The sequence below is a fragment of the Leuresthes tenuis genome, unplaced genomic scaffold (assembly GCF_036924035.1).
Source record: "Leuresthes tenuis unplaced genomic scaffold, fLeuTen1.0.hap1 SCAF_10, whole genome shotgun sequence".
In the NCBI taxonomy this organism is placed as follows: Eukaryota; Metazoa; Chordata; class Actinopteri; order Atheriniformes; family Atherinopsidae; genus Leuresthes; species Leuresthes tenuis.
This window is the reverse complement of record NW_027325364.1, coordinates 26,867,740-26,880,960: the sequence shown is the minus strand read 5'-3', so window position 1 is coordinate 26,880,960 and position 13,221 is coordinate 26,867,740. Positions and strand designations below refer to the sequence as shown.

Below are 13,221 nucleotides of genomic sequence, written 5' to 3'. Positions count from 1 at the left end.
AGGGTTTTGGGGGCGTGTGTGTTCGGTGGGGTGTAGTGGACTCTGCAGTAGTTGCACTCTGCAGTTCCCACCCCTGTTTTAATTATACCCTAGACATTACTACTTATCAAACACACTCACACACACACATTAGGTCTTGGGGGGTGGTTACACTGAGTGGCATCTGGTGGGCGGGGCTCTTTGGGTATGTAGGCTGCCCAGAGGGCCACGCTCCCAGTTCTACAAGTTTGGCTGCCCCTCAATTTTAATTGCTCACTATTAGAAAATATTGAAGAGCCAGAAGGGTGAGGGGAGGGGTCTTCTTCGCACACCCCTGCTTCCTGGTTGCTGCTCGGGGCGGGAGGGGCCAGGAGGATTAATTAATTGTTCTGCTGGTTTGGGGTCTGTGGTGGCTGGGGGGCTGCTGGCCCCCTGGTGTGCCCGCTGCACTACACCCCAGCGGAGTCGAGGGAGGGAGGACGTGTGGATGTATGGGACATGAAAGTGTGTGTGGTAATGATTGGGCCTGGATCTTGGACTTGCTGTCGCCTGGCCTGCCTGTGCTTCTCCCGATGGGGGGGGGCGGCGTGGCCTCTCTCCGCTGCTCGCGACTTCACCCACCTGTGGGCACGTCTTGACTCCCAGGGCACTTGGCCAGGGGTGCTGGGGCAGGCGCTGACCCACTGTGTGGCTGTCTGGGGCGCTTGGCCCTCCTGGGTATTGGGTGGGGCCTCTGTCGGGGGGTTTGGGGGCGCTCGGGCTCCTGGGGCCCGGATCCAGTGCACGGCCCATGTCTGGGCGGCTGGGGCCTGGCGACGTCGGTGGGCTGTTGCCCCTGGCTCCCGGAGGGCCTCTGCCCTATGCTTATGGGGGCTCTTTCCGGGGGCTTCCTCTGCAGTCTTCTGGGTGGATGCGTGGTTGCCCCTGCGGTGGGCTTCCTGGGTTCTGTGCTCTGTGGGGGCTGCTGGTGGCCTGGGTCTTGTGGCCCTCTCTGCCTGCTTCTGATTGCTTGGGGGGGCTGTGGATTGTGGCCCTGTACGCTTATACACTCATAACTAAGCACGGTTATCATGTAGGTCCTGTGCCATGGGTGTTGCATGTTCTCACACACACACAACCACATTCATTAGTCCAGTAGTATGGTCGCTAAGCAGTTGATGTATTATCATGTCGTCTCAGGTCATCTATATCCACAGCTGTGTTGTATGCGATGTATGTTCTGTTTTTCTCTTCTTTCCTCTTCTTCTTTCCTTGTCCCCCGGTCCGGTTCAGTTCTATTACATGTCATATATTGTAAACAGAAATAAATAAATGGGCATCAAGGGGAGCTTTACATTTATAAAACTTCCCTTGGCAAAGCAAATCTGTTTGGCATCAAAGGTATTCAGACTACAATTCTGCTGCCATAATGCTGAACACGATAAGGGGAAAAAAAAAAAAAGTAAAGAAGACAGTTCTGCCGAAAGCCAGGGACTAGACCTGTTCTAAGTTCTGTACTTTTTAAAAGGGAGCCAACACAGGACAGGAGGGCCTGATGTCCACCAGGCTCGGGGCCTGCAGCGACCATATTCTGGGAGCTACTGTACCCCCAGAAGGTACCCATCCCGCCCCACCCCACTCAACCCAACCCCACTCCGGAGGACCTCTACAAAAAACAAACAAACAACAACAAAAAACATACAAACAAACCACCCGGTCACACCAGTCGCAGCAGCCCGGGCCTGAGACCCACCATCACCCAGGCCCCCCCAGGCCCCCCCTCAACAGGTGCGCTCTTGTGAAAAAGCAAACAGCGGCAGCAACAAAAACACAACGGGAACACCGTATTGAGGCTTTGTTCTGACCGCTCATTTGGTATGGCATTTCTTTCAAGCAATTCTCCCGGTTAGCCCGCACTCGACTCGCTCCCAGAGCCGTGTTAAAGTCTACTTCGCATTCACTCTCTTTTCTCAGCAGACTAAAAGAAAGTTTCATCTTGGGCTCCCTGAAACTTGTATCCTGCACCGCTGTTTGCTTTTTCACAAGAGTAGAGAAGAGCGCACCGTTCCCAGCGGCACTGCAGTACGGGGTCAATGCTTGGAGTGAACGGAGCAAGCTACTTTTTCAACTCCTATTGCTAAAAATCCATTTAATATGTAGTCCTCGTATAGAGGACATATCAGATATTAAACTGATAAGAACAGATACTACACTTGATCTTAGCCAAAAGGCCGAGAAGCGACAACTGTCCACTGGTTCACGTCCGAGGGCCCTTCCTGGCACAATGCGCACTTGTCCGCTAACACCCCTGTTCTTTTTATGGCCATAGGTGGCCAGAGTGTCACTTTGCACCTCCGCCCACCTGCTGCACTGAGCACTGTTCAGCCCTTTTAAATGGTATAACTTTGCACTCCCGCACGCTCCAGCAAGCACCATTCAAGCAACAACTTTGCACTCCAGCTTCGAACATCGGCACAGTCGCAACAAGTAAGGCGACTCTACTCAGAGAAGTCACTCTGCACAGTAACAAGATTTCTTTTGCACAGACAGAAAGGGCTTCACCCGCAAAGGTAAAGCCTGCCAAAAATAGAAACAACTCATTAGTGCTGCTCTCCACAGAAGTCTTTAGTAAAAGGCGAAAGACTTGTACGTTATGAAGAGAAACCAGAGTACGATTATCCGTCACTGCGGGAGCAGGGCATCAGGCTAGTTGGCATAGCCACCTTCCCCATGGTGAGCTTTGCTTGGTTGAGACGATTGCCCCCCCCCCCCCCCCCCCCCCCTTGCTCCTCGGCTGACCAAGTAGGAACAATCGGGCCCTATTCGATGGCTGCCTTGTCTTTTACTCTGTGCAAAAGACAAGGCAGCAACAAAAACACCACGGGAAAACCGTATTGAGGCTTTGTTCTGACCGCTCATTCGGTGTCGCGTTTCTTTCAAGCAATTCTCCCGGTTAGCCCGCACTCGGCTCGCTCCCAGAGCCGTGTTAAAGTCTACTTCGCATTCACTCTCTTTTCTCAGCAGACTTTTGGGATTTTATCAATAAAATGAATTCCTTCACTCAAACTATGTTAAAACTGCTTTGTCCTTCATATTTACCATGTCTTGAAAGATTTAAACAAAAAAAACAACGTTGTACTTTGCAGTAAAAGAAATAGCAAATCTAAAGTTTCAGGAATCCGAGAATAAGCTTACTTTCATGAGTTCTTCACGATTTCGGATTTTGCTATAAAATGAATTCCTTCACTCAAACTAAATTAAAACTGCTAAACCGCTAATCTGTTACATGTAAGGCAGATGTCAAATTCACCGAATTAGGATTATTCGGTATTCGGCCAATCGAGCTGTAGCAGCTTCGGTAAAAGAGTATAAGTTGAAGAGTTTGTGAATAAAGGTGTGCGCACACATGGTGAGCTGTAGGAAAATAGGCAGGGAGCAATGCCGACTGGGGTATATGTTCTTGTATGTTGTCTGACTGTTTGATTTGAATGTGTTGTGTAAGTGTCCTGTTGAATGTTACATGTTTGGGCTTTGACACACTTCACTGTGGTTGTTAACTGTGTGGTGTGTCCTGAAATGTTATATGTTTGGGCTGTGTGACATGCTTAATGCTTCTCAGTAGCTACCCACTTATTCATATATAGCAACTGACAACGTAAGAAGTCCGGACATACTTTGATAGAGTAGTTGTAGAAGTATCCTTATTGATAATAGATAAACTAATTCATAGTGATAGAACAGTAGATGAACAGGTGCCTGCACATGTCTCACAAAAATAAAATTGATGTATGATTGCTGACGGCAGAGCAATACTGCCAAACTTATGAGTTCTTGTGGCAAACTTGATTCAGTGTCTTGACGTGTATACGCTGTTTCGCTGACTTGATTGTCACAAGAAACAAAGTGTGTTTGATAAGATCCGACCATTTTATTACGGGAGGATCAGTATGTATGGATTCTGATGTGACTGATAAAACCCATTCGTATCTTAAGCACAATCTAATACGTGAGACAACGCCCTGGCACACGATAAAAAAAAAAAGAGAGAGCGGTTTTGTGTCCCCACAGTCCATAATGTAGAAAAGAGAGAAAAAAGCCTTTCTGATTTGGTGTGTGTGCTCACAGTGCAGAGTGTAGAGAAAAGAAAGCCGTTTTGGTGTCACGGGTGTTGTGACTTACACACACACATTTCTAAATTGAGAAAGGAAATTATTTTAGAGGAAGCACTAGAGTTTAGATCCAACATTTGTTGATAGGCATTCATTTATTTCTTCACTTCTGATAAAAATGATAAGACTGACCTAAAGAATTGGAGGCCCATCACACTTTTAAACTTTGACTGTAAACTTTTTAGCAAGGTTTTAACGACACGGATGTCCTCTGTTTTAGAGGAGGTAATTCACCCAGACCAGGCTTATGCCATCTCAGAGAGACAACTCACCGACAGCCTCGTACTGATTCGAGACATCATTGATTACGCTAGAGACAGAAACACCCGGCTTGTCATCTTAAATTTAGACTTTGAAAAAGCTTTTGATCGGGTCTCGCATCAATATCTCTTTCAGGTGTTGCAGCAATCGAATAGGGCCCGATTGTTCCTACTTGGTGAGATTTGCTTGGTTGAGACGCTTGCTCCCCCCCCCTTGCTCCTCGGCTGACCAAGTAGGAACAATCGGGCCCTATTCGATGGCTGCCTTGTCTTTTACTCTGTGCAAAAGACAAGGCAGCCACAAACACCACGGGAACACCGTATTGAGGCTTTGTTCTGACCACTCATTCGGTGTCACGTTTCTTTCAAGCAATTCTCCCGGTTAGCCCACACTCGGCTCGCTTCCAGAGCTGTGTTAAAGTCTACTTCACATTCACTCTCTTTTCTCAGCAGATTAAAAGAAAGTTTCATCTTGGGCTCCCTGAAACTTCCATCCTGCACCGCTGTTTGCTTTTTCACAAGAGCAGAGAAGAGCGCACCGTTCCCAGCGGCACTGCAGTACTGGGTCGATGCTTGGAGTGAACGGAGCAAGCTTCTTTTTCAACTCCTATTCTTAAAAATCCATTTAATATGTAGTCCTCGTATAGAGGACACATTAAACTGATAAGAACAGATACTACACTTGATCTTAGCCAAAAGGCCGAGAAGCGATAACTGTCCACTGTTTCAGGTCCGAGGGCCCTTCCTGGCACAATGCGCACTTGTAGCAGTGTTCTTTTTATGGCCATAGGTGGCCAGAGTGTCACGTTGCACCTCCGCCCACCCGCTGCACTGAGCACTCTTCAGCCCTTTTAAATGGTATAACTTTGCACTCCCGCATGCTCCAGCAAGCACCATTCAAGCAACAACTTTGCACTCCAGCTTCGAACATCGGCACAATCGCAACAAGTAAGGCGACTCTACTCAGAGAAGTCACTCTGCACAGTAACAAGATTTCTTTTGCACAGACAGAAAGGGCTTCACCCGCAAAGGTAAAGCCTGCCAAAAATAGAAACAACTCATTAGTGCTGCTCTCCACGAAAGTCTTTAGTAAAAGGCGAAAGACTTGTATGTTATGAAGAGAAACCAGAGTACGATTATCCGTCACTGCGGGAGCAGGGCATCAGGCTAGTTGCCATAGCCACCTTCCCCATGGTGAGCGTTGCTTGGTTGAAACGCTTGCCCCTGTGCAATCGACAAGGCAGCAACAAAAACACCACGGGAACACCGTATTGAGGCTTTGTTCTGACCGCTCATTCGGTGTCGCGTTTCTTTCAAGCAATTCTCCCGGTTAGCCCACACTCGGCTCGCTCCCAGAGCCGTGTTAAAGTCTACTTCGCATTCACTCTCTTTTCTCAGCAGACTCTTGGGATTTTATCTATAAAATGAATTCCTTCACTCAAACTATGTTAAAACTGCTTTGTCCTTCATATTTACCATGTCTAGAAAGATTTAAACAAAAAAAAAAACAACGTTGTACTTTGCAGTAAAAGAAAGAGCAAATCTAAAGTTTCAGGAATCCGAGAATAAGCTTACTTTCATGAGTTCTTCACGATTTCGGATTTTGCTATAAAATGAATTCCTTCACTCAAACTAAATTAAAACTGCTAAACCGCTAATCTGTTACATGTAAGGCAGATGTCAAATTCACCGAAATAGGATCTAAGGGTATTCGGCCAATCGAGCTGTAGCAGCTTTGGTAAAAGAGTATAAGTTGAAGAGTTTGTGAATAAAGGTGTGCGCACACATAGTGAGCTGTAGGAAAATAGGCAGGGAGCAATGCCGGCTGGGGTATATGTTCTTGTATGTTGTCTGACTGTTTGATTAGAATGTCTTGTGTAAGTGTCCTGTTGAATGTTACATGTTTGGGCTTTGACACTTCACGGTGGTTGTTAACTGTGTGGTGTGTCCTGAAATGTTATATGTTTGGGCTGTGTGACATGCTTAATGCTTGTCAGTAGCTACCCACTTATTCATATATAGCAACTGACAACATAAGAAGTCTGGACATACTTTGATAGTAGTTGTAGAAGTATCCTTATTGATAATAGATAAACTAATTCATAGTGATAGAACAGTAGATGAACAGGTGCCTGCACATGTCTCACGAAAATAAAATGGGTGTATGATTGCTGACGGCAGAGCAATACTGCCAAACTTATGAGTTCTTGTGGCAAACTTGATTCAGTGTCTTGACGTGTATACGCTGTTTCGCTGACTTGATTGTCACAAGAAACAAAGTGTGTTTGATAAGATCCGACCATTTTATTACGGGAGGATCAGTATGTATGGATTCTGATGTGACTGATAAACCCATTCGTATCGTAAGCATAATCTAATACGTGAGACAACGCCCTGGCACACAATCAAAAAAAAAAAGAGAGAGCGGTTTTGTGTCCCCACAGTCCATAATGTAGAAAAGAGAGAAAAAAGCCTTTCTGATTTGGTGTGTGTTCTCACAGTGCAGAGTGTAGAGAAAAGAGAGAAAAGAAAGCCGTTTTGGTGTCACGGGTGTTGTAACTTACACACACACATTTCTGAATTGAGAAAGGAAATTATTTTAGAGGAAGGACTAGAGTTTAGATCCCACATTTGTTGATAGGCATTAATTTATTTCTTCACTTCTGATGAAGTTTCAACAATAAACAACAAACTTTGTATTATGAGAAAGAACCAGACTCATTCTTCAGGAATCCGAAAATAAGCTCTATTTTACGAGTTATGCACGAATTCGGATTCTCCTATAAAACCTTAACTCTAACCAAGTTAAGACTGCTTTGTCCTTCATATTTATTCATGTCTAATCAAGTTTCAACGATAAACAACGTTGTACTTTGTACTTCTTCAGCAATAAGCATCTCTCGACATATGACGAAATACAGAATTTGCTATAAAATTAATTCCTTCTATCAGCCTGACTCAAAACTGTTTGTCCTCCTTATTTATCCACTTCAAATCAAGTTTCAACAATTAAAAAAATGTTGTAGTTTGAGAAAAAACAACTTAATCTTAAGCAATCAGTAGGGTAAGAAAGGGTAAGAAAAGGTGCAAATGCCAACCATACATCACTAAAAGGTGGAGCGGAAGTATTCGGCTGCAAGTAGGTGCGAATGCCTGACAATGTATGATCAAAAGAGGGAGCGGAGGTTTTCGGCTGCAAGGTCTGAATGTCCAACCATAATTTGTAAAAACCGGGGAAGAAAAGGCTCGAAAGCCCGACTATACACCATCAAAAGCGGGAGCGGAGGTGTTCGGCTGCAAGTAGGTGTGAATGTTCGACCATAATTTGTAAAAAGCGGGTAAGAAAAGGTTCGAATGCCCGACTATATATTAACCAAAGCAGGAGGAGAGGTCTTCGGATAAGAGTGGGTGAGAATTTACAACCATAATCTATAAAATGCGGTGAAAAAAAAGGTGTGAATACCCCATAGAACACTAAAAGGTAGAGCGGAAGTGTTCGGCTGCAAGAAGGTGTGAATGTCTACCCATAATTACTGAAAAATGGGTAAGAAAAGGTGCGAATGCCTAACCATACATCATCAAAAGAGGGAGCGGAGGTGTTCCGCTGTAAGACAGTGTGAATGTCCGACCATAGATGGTAAAAAGCGGGTAAGAAAAGGTTAAATTACCCGACTGTACACAATCAAAAGAGGGAGCGGAGTTGTTCAGCTAAGAGAAGGTGTGAAAGTCCGACCATGGTTTGTAAAAAAGCAGTTAAGAAAAGGTTCGAATATCTAACCAAACATAATCAAAAGCGGGAGCAGAGCTGTTCGACTGCAAGTAGGTGTGAATGTCAGAGAATAATTTGCAAAAAGCTGATGAAAAAGGGTGAGAAATCCCGACTATACACCATCAAATGCGGTAGCGGAGTTGTTCGGCTGTGAGTAGGTGTGATTCTCCAACCATAATTGCTGAAAAATGTGTTAGAAAAGGTAAGAATGCCGGTCCATACATCATCAAAAGCGGGAGAGGTGGTGTTCGGCTGCAAGTAGGTGTGAATGTCCATTAATAATTGCTTTAAAACATGAAAGAAAATTTTCGAATATCAAACCTTACATGATCAAAAGCGGGAGCAGAGGTGTTCCGCTGTAAGACGGTGTGAATGTCCGACCATAGTTGGTAAAAAGCGGGTAAGAAAAGGTTAAAATACCCGACTGTACACAATCAATAGCGGGAGCGGAGTTGTTCGGCTACAAGAAGGTGTGAAAGTCACACCATGGTTTGTAAAAATCGGGAAGAAAAGGCTCGAAAGCCCGACTATACACCATCAAAAAGAAGGTTTGAATGTCCATCAATAATTGCTTTAAAATAAGAAAGTAAATTTTCGAATATCAAACCGTACATGATCATAAGCGGGAGAGGAGGTGTTCCGCTGTAAGACGGTGTGAATGTCCGACCATAGTTGGTAAAAAGCGGGTAAGAAAAGGTTAAAATACCAGACTGTACACAATCAATAGCGGGAGCGGAGTTGTTCGGCTACTAAAAGGTGTGAAAGTCCGACCCTGGTTTGTAAAAAGCGGGTAAGAAAAGGTTCGAATGCCCGAACATACACCATCAAAAGAGGGAGCGGAGGTGTTCCGCTGTAAGACGGTGTGAATGTCCGATCATAGTTGGTAAAAAGCGGGTAAGAAAAGGTTAAAATACCCGACTGTACACAATCAAAAGAGGGAGCGGAGTTGTTCAGCTAAGAGAAGGTGTGAAAGTCCGACCATGGTTTGTAAAAAGCGGGTAAGAAAAGGTTCGTATGCCCGAATATACACTATCAAAACCGGAAGCGTAGGTGTTCGGCTGCAAGAAGGTGTGAACGTCCGACCAAAGTTTGTAAAAAAGCAGTTAAGAAAAGGTTTGAATATCCAACCGAACATAATCAAAAGCGGGAGCAGAGCTGTTCGACTGCAAGTAGGTGTGAATATCCACCCATAATTACTGAAAAATGGGTAGGAAAAGATGCGAATGTCCAACCATAAATCATCAAAAGCAGGAGTGGAGTTGTTCAGCTACAAGAAGGTATGAAAGTCCAACCATGGTTTGTAAAAAGCGGGTAAGAGAAGGTTCGAATACCTGAATATATACCATCAAAAGCGGAAGCGGGGGTGTTCGGCTGCAAGAAGGTGTGAACGTCCGACCAAAGTTTGTAAAAAGCAGTTAAGAAAAGGTTTGAATATCCAACCGAACATAATCAAAAGCGGGAGCAGAGCTGTTCGACTGCAAGTAGGTGTGAATGTCAGATCATAATTGCTGAAAAATGTGATAGAAAAGACTAGAATGCCGGACAATACATCATCAAAAGCGGGAGAGGTGGTTTTTCGGCTGCAAGTAGGTGTGAATGTCCAGCCATAATTACTCACAAACGGGGGAAGAAAAGGTAGTATTTCCAGACCACACATGATCAAAACAGGGAATGGAGGTGGTTCAGCTGCAAGGTGTGAATGTCTGACTAAAGTTTGTAAAAACCGTGTAAGACAAGGGGCGAATGCCCGACAATGTATGATCAAAAGAGGGAGCGGAGGTTTTCGGCTGCAAGGTCTGAATGTCCAACCATAATTTGTAAAAATCGGGGAAGAAAAGGCTCGAAAGCCCGACTATACACCATCAAAAGCGGGAGCAGAGGTGTTCAGGTGCAAGAAGGTCTGAATGTCCGACCAATAATTACTGAAAAATGGGTAAGAAAAGGTGCGAATGCCAAATCACACATCATCAAAAGCAGGAGCGGATGTGATCGGCTACAAGAAGGTTTGAATGTCCAACCATAGTAAGTAATAGGTGGGTAAGAAAAGGCTCGAATGCCCGACTATACACCATCAAAAGCGGAAGCGGAGGTGTTCGGCTGCAAGACGGTGTGAACGTCCGACCAAAGTTTGTAAAAAGCATTAAGAAAATGTTCGAATATCCAACCAAACATAATCAAAAGCGGGAGCAGAGCTGTTCGACTGCAAGTAGGTGTGAATATCAGATCATAATTTGCAAAAAGCTGATGAGAAAGGGTGAGAATGCCCGACTATACACTATCAAATGTGGGAGCGGAGGTGTTCGTCTGTGAGTAGGTGTGAATGTCCGACCATAATTGCTGAAAAATGTGTTAGAAAAGGTAAGAATGCCGGACCATATATCATCAAAAGCGGGAGAGGTTGTGTTTGGCTGCAAGAAGGTGTGAATGTCCAGCCATAATTACTTACAAACGGGTAAGAAAAGGTACTATTGCCAGACCATATATGATCAAAACAGGGAGTGGAGGTGGTTCAGCTGCAAGAAGGTTTGAATGTCCGACTAAAGTTTGTAAAAAGCGGGTAAGACAAGGTGTGAATGCCCGACAATGTATGATCAAAAGAGGAGCGGAGGTTTTCGGCTGCAAGAAGGTCTGAATGTCCACCCATAATTACTGAAAAATGGGTAAGAAAAGGTGCGAAAGCCCAACCGCACATGATCATAAGTGGATGAGAATGTGTTCGACTGCAAGTAGGTGTGAATGTAAGATCATAATTTGTAAAAAGCGGGTAAGAAAAGGTAAGAATGCCCAACCATAAATTATCAAAAGCGGCAGCAGAGTTTCGGCTGGTATTTATCAATGTCTAGATAGATTTCAACAAAAAACAACGTTGTACTTTGCAGTAAAAGAAAGTGCAAATCAAAAGTTTTAGGAATCCGAGAATAAGCTTATTTTCATGAGTTCTGCACGATTTCGGATTTTATGTATAAAATGAATTTCTTCACGCAAACTAAGTTAACACTGCTTTGTCCTTCATATGTACCCATTTCTACATATATTTCAAGCATAAACTTCCTCATATTACCCTGAATGAGAAAGAGCCACACTTGTGATTAAGCCATACCTCCCTTTTGAGGAGTTCTGCATGATTTGGGATTTTATCTATAAAATTAATTCCTTCACTCAAACTATGTTAAAACGGCTTTTACCTTCATATTTATCAATGTCTCGATAGATTTAAACAAAAAACAACGTTGTACTTTGCAATAAAAGAAAGAGCAAATCAAAAGTTTTAGGAATCCGAGAATAAGCTTATTTTCATGAGTTCTGCACGATTTCGGATTTTATGTATAAAATGAATTCATTCACTCAAACCAAGTTAAAACTGCTTTTTCCTTCATATTTATCAATGTCTAGATCGACTTCAACAAAGAACAACATTATATTTTGCAGTAGAAGAAAGAGCAAAACTGAAGGATCAGGAATCCGAGAATAAGCTTCTTTTCATACGTTCTGCACGATTTCGGATTTTATGTATAAAATGAATTTCTTCACTCAAACTAAGTTAACACTGCTTTGTCCTTCATATGTACCCATTTCTACATATATTTCAAGCATAAACTTCCTCATACTACCCTGAATGAGAAAGAACCACACTTGTGATTAAGCCATACGCCCCTTTTGAGGAGTTCTGCATGATTTGGGATTTTATCTATAAAATCAATTCCTTCACTCAAACTATGTTAAAACGGCTTTTACCTTCATATTTATCAATGTCTCGATAGATTTAAACAAAAAAAAAACAACGTTGTACTTTGCAGTAAAAGAAAGAGCCAATCAAAAGTTTTAGGAATCCGAGAATAAGCTTATTTTCATGAGTTCTGCACGATTTCGGATTTTATGTATAAAATGAATTCATTCACTCAAACCAAGTTAAAACTGCTTTTTCCTTCATATTTATCAATGTCTCAATAGATTTAAGCAAAAAAACAACGTTGTACTTTGCAATAAAAGAAAGAGCAAATCAAAAGTTTTAGGAATCCGAGAATAAGCTTATTTTCATGAGTTCTGCACGATTTCGGATTTTATGTATAAAATGAATTCATTCACTCAAACCAAGTTAAAACTGCTTTTTCCTTCATATTTATCAATGTCTAGATCGACTTCAACAAAGAACAACATTGTATTTTGCAGTAGAAGAAAGAGCAAAACTGAAGGATCAGGAATCCGAGAATAAGCTTCTTTTCATACGTTCTGCATGATTTGGGATTTTATGTATAAAATGAATTCCTTCTCTCAAACTAAGTTAACACTGCTTTGTCCTTCATATGTACCCATTTCTACATATATTTCAAGCATAAACTTCCTCATACTACCCTGAATGAGAAAGAACCACACTTGTGATTAAGCCATACGCCCCTTTTGAGGAGTTCTGCATGATTTGGGATTTTTTCTATAAAATCAATTCCTTCACTCAAACTATGTTAAAACGGCTTTTACCTTCATATTTATCAATGTCTCGATATATTTAAACAAAAAAACAACGTTGTACTTTGCAGTAAAAGAAAGAGCCAATCAAAAGTTTTAGGAATCCGAGAATAAGCTTATTTTCATGAGTTCTGCACGATTTCGGATTTTATGTATAAAATGAATTCATTCACTCAAACCAAGTTAAAACTGCTTTTTCCTTCATATTTATCAATGTCTAGATCGACTTCAACAAAGAACAACACTGTATTTTGCAGTAGAAGAAAGAGCAACACTGAAGGATCAGGAATCCGAGAATAAGCTTATTTTCTTATGGGCAAGTGGGAACTGCTTTGTCCTTCATATTTATCAATGTGTATTTGGATTTCAACTTCTTCTACTGCATCTTCTTCACACCTTCTTGTAGCCGAACACTTCTGCTCCCGCTATTGATTGTGTACAGTCGGGTATTTTAACCTTTTCTTACCCGCTTTTTACCAACTATGGTCGGACATTCACACCGTCTTACAGCGGAACACCTCCGCTCCCGCTTTTTATGGTGTATAGTCGGGCATTCGAACGTTTTCTTACCCGCTATTTACAAACTATGGTAGGACATTCA

The 13,221-nt window shown here is 42.9% G+C and overlaps 4 non-coding genes across 4 annotated transcripts; all 4 read right to left on the bottom strand.

Annotated features, from left to right (window-relative positions):
• Positions 1–2,010: 2,010 nt before the first annotated feature.
• Positions 2,011–2,201, bottom strand: LOC140317372 (U2 spliceosomal RNA). Its single transcript, XR_011917692.1, has one exon. It is a non-coding gene; the product is annotated as a U2 spliceosomal RNA (small nuclear RNA).
• A 316-nt stretch (positions 2,202–2,517) lies between these two features.
• Positions 2,518–2,631, bottom strand: LOC140317213 (U5 spliceosomal RNA). Its single transcript, XR_011917547.1, has one exon. It is a non-coding gene; the product is annotated as a U5 spliceosomal RNA (small nuclear RNA).
• A 2,284-nt stretch (positions 2,632–4,915) lies between these two features.
• On the bottom strand, positions 4,916–5,099 carry LOC140317093 (U2 spliceosomal RNA). Its single transcript, XR_011917441.1, has one exon. It is a non-coding gene; the product is annotated as a U2 spliceosomal RNA (small nuclear RNA).
• A 308-nt stretch (positions 5,100–5,407) lies between these two features.
• Positions 5,408–5,521, bottom strand: LOC140317341 (U5 spliceosomal RNA). The gene has a single exon (XR_011917664.1). It is a non-coding gene; the product is annotated as a U5 spliceosomal RNA (small nuclear RNA).
• Positions 5,522–13,221: the final 7,700 nt, after the last annotated feature.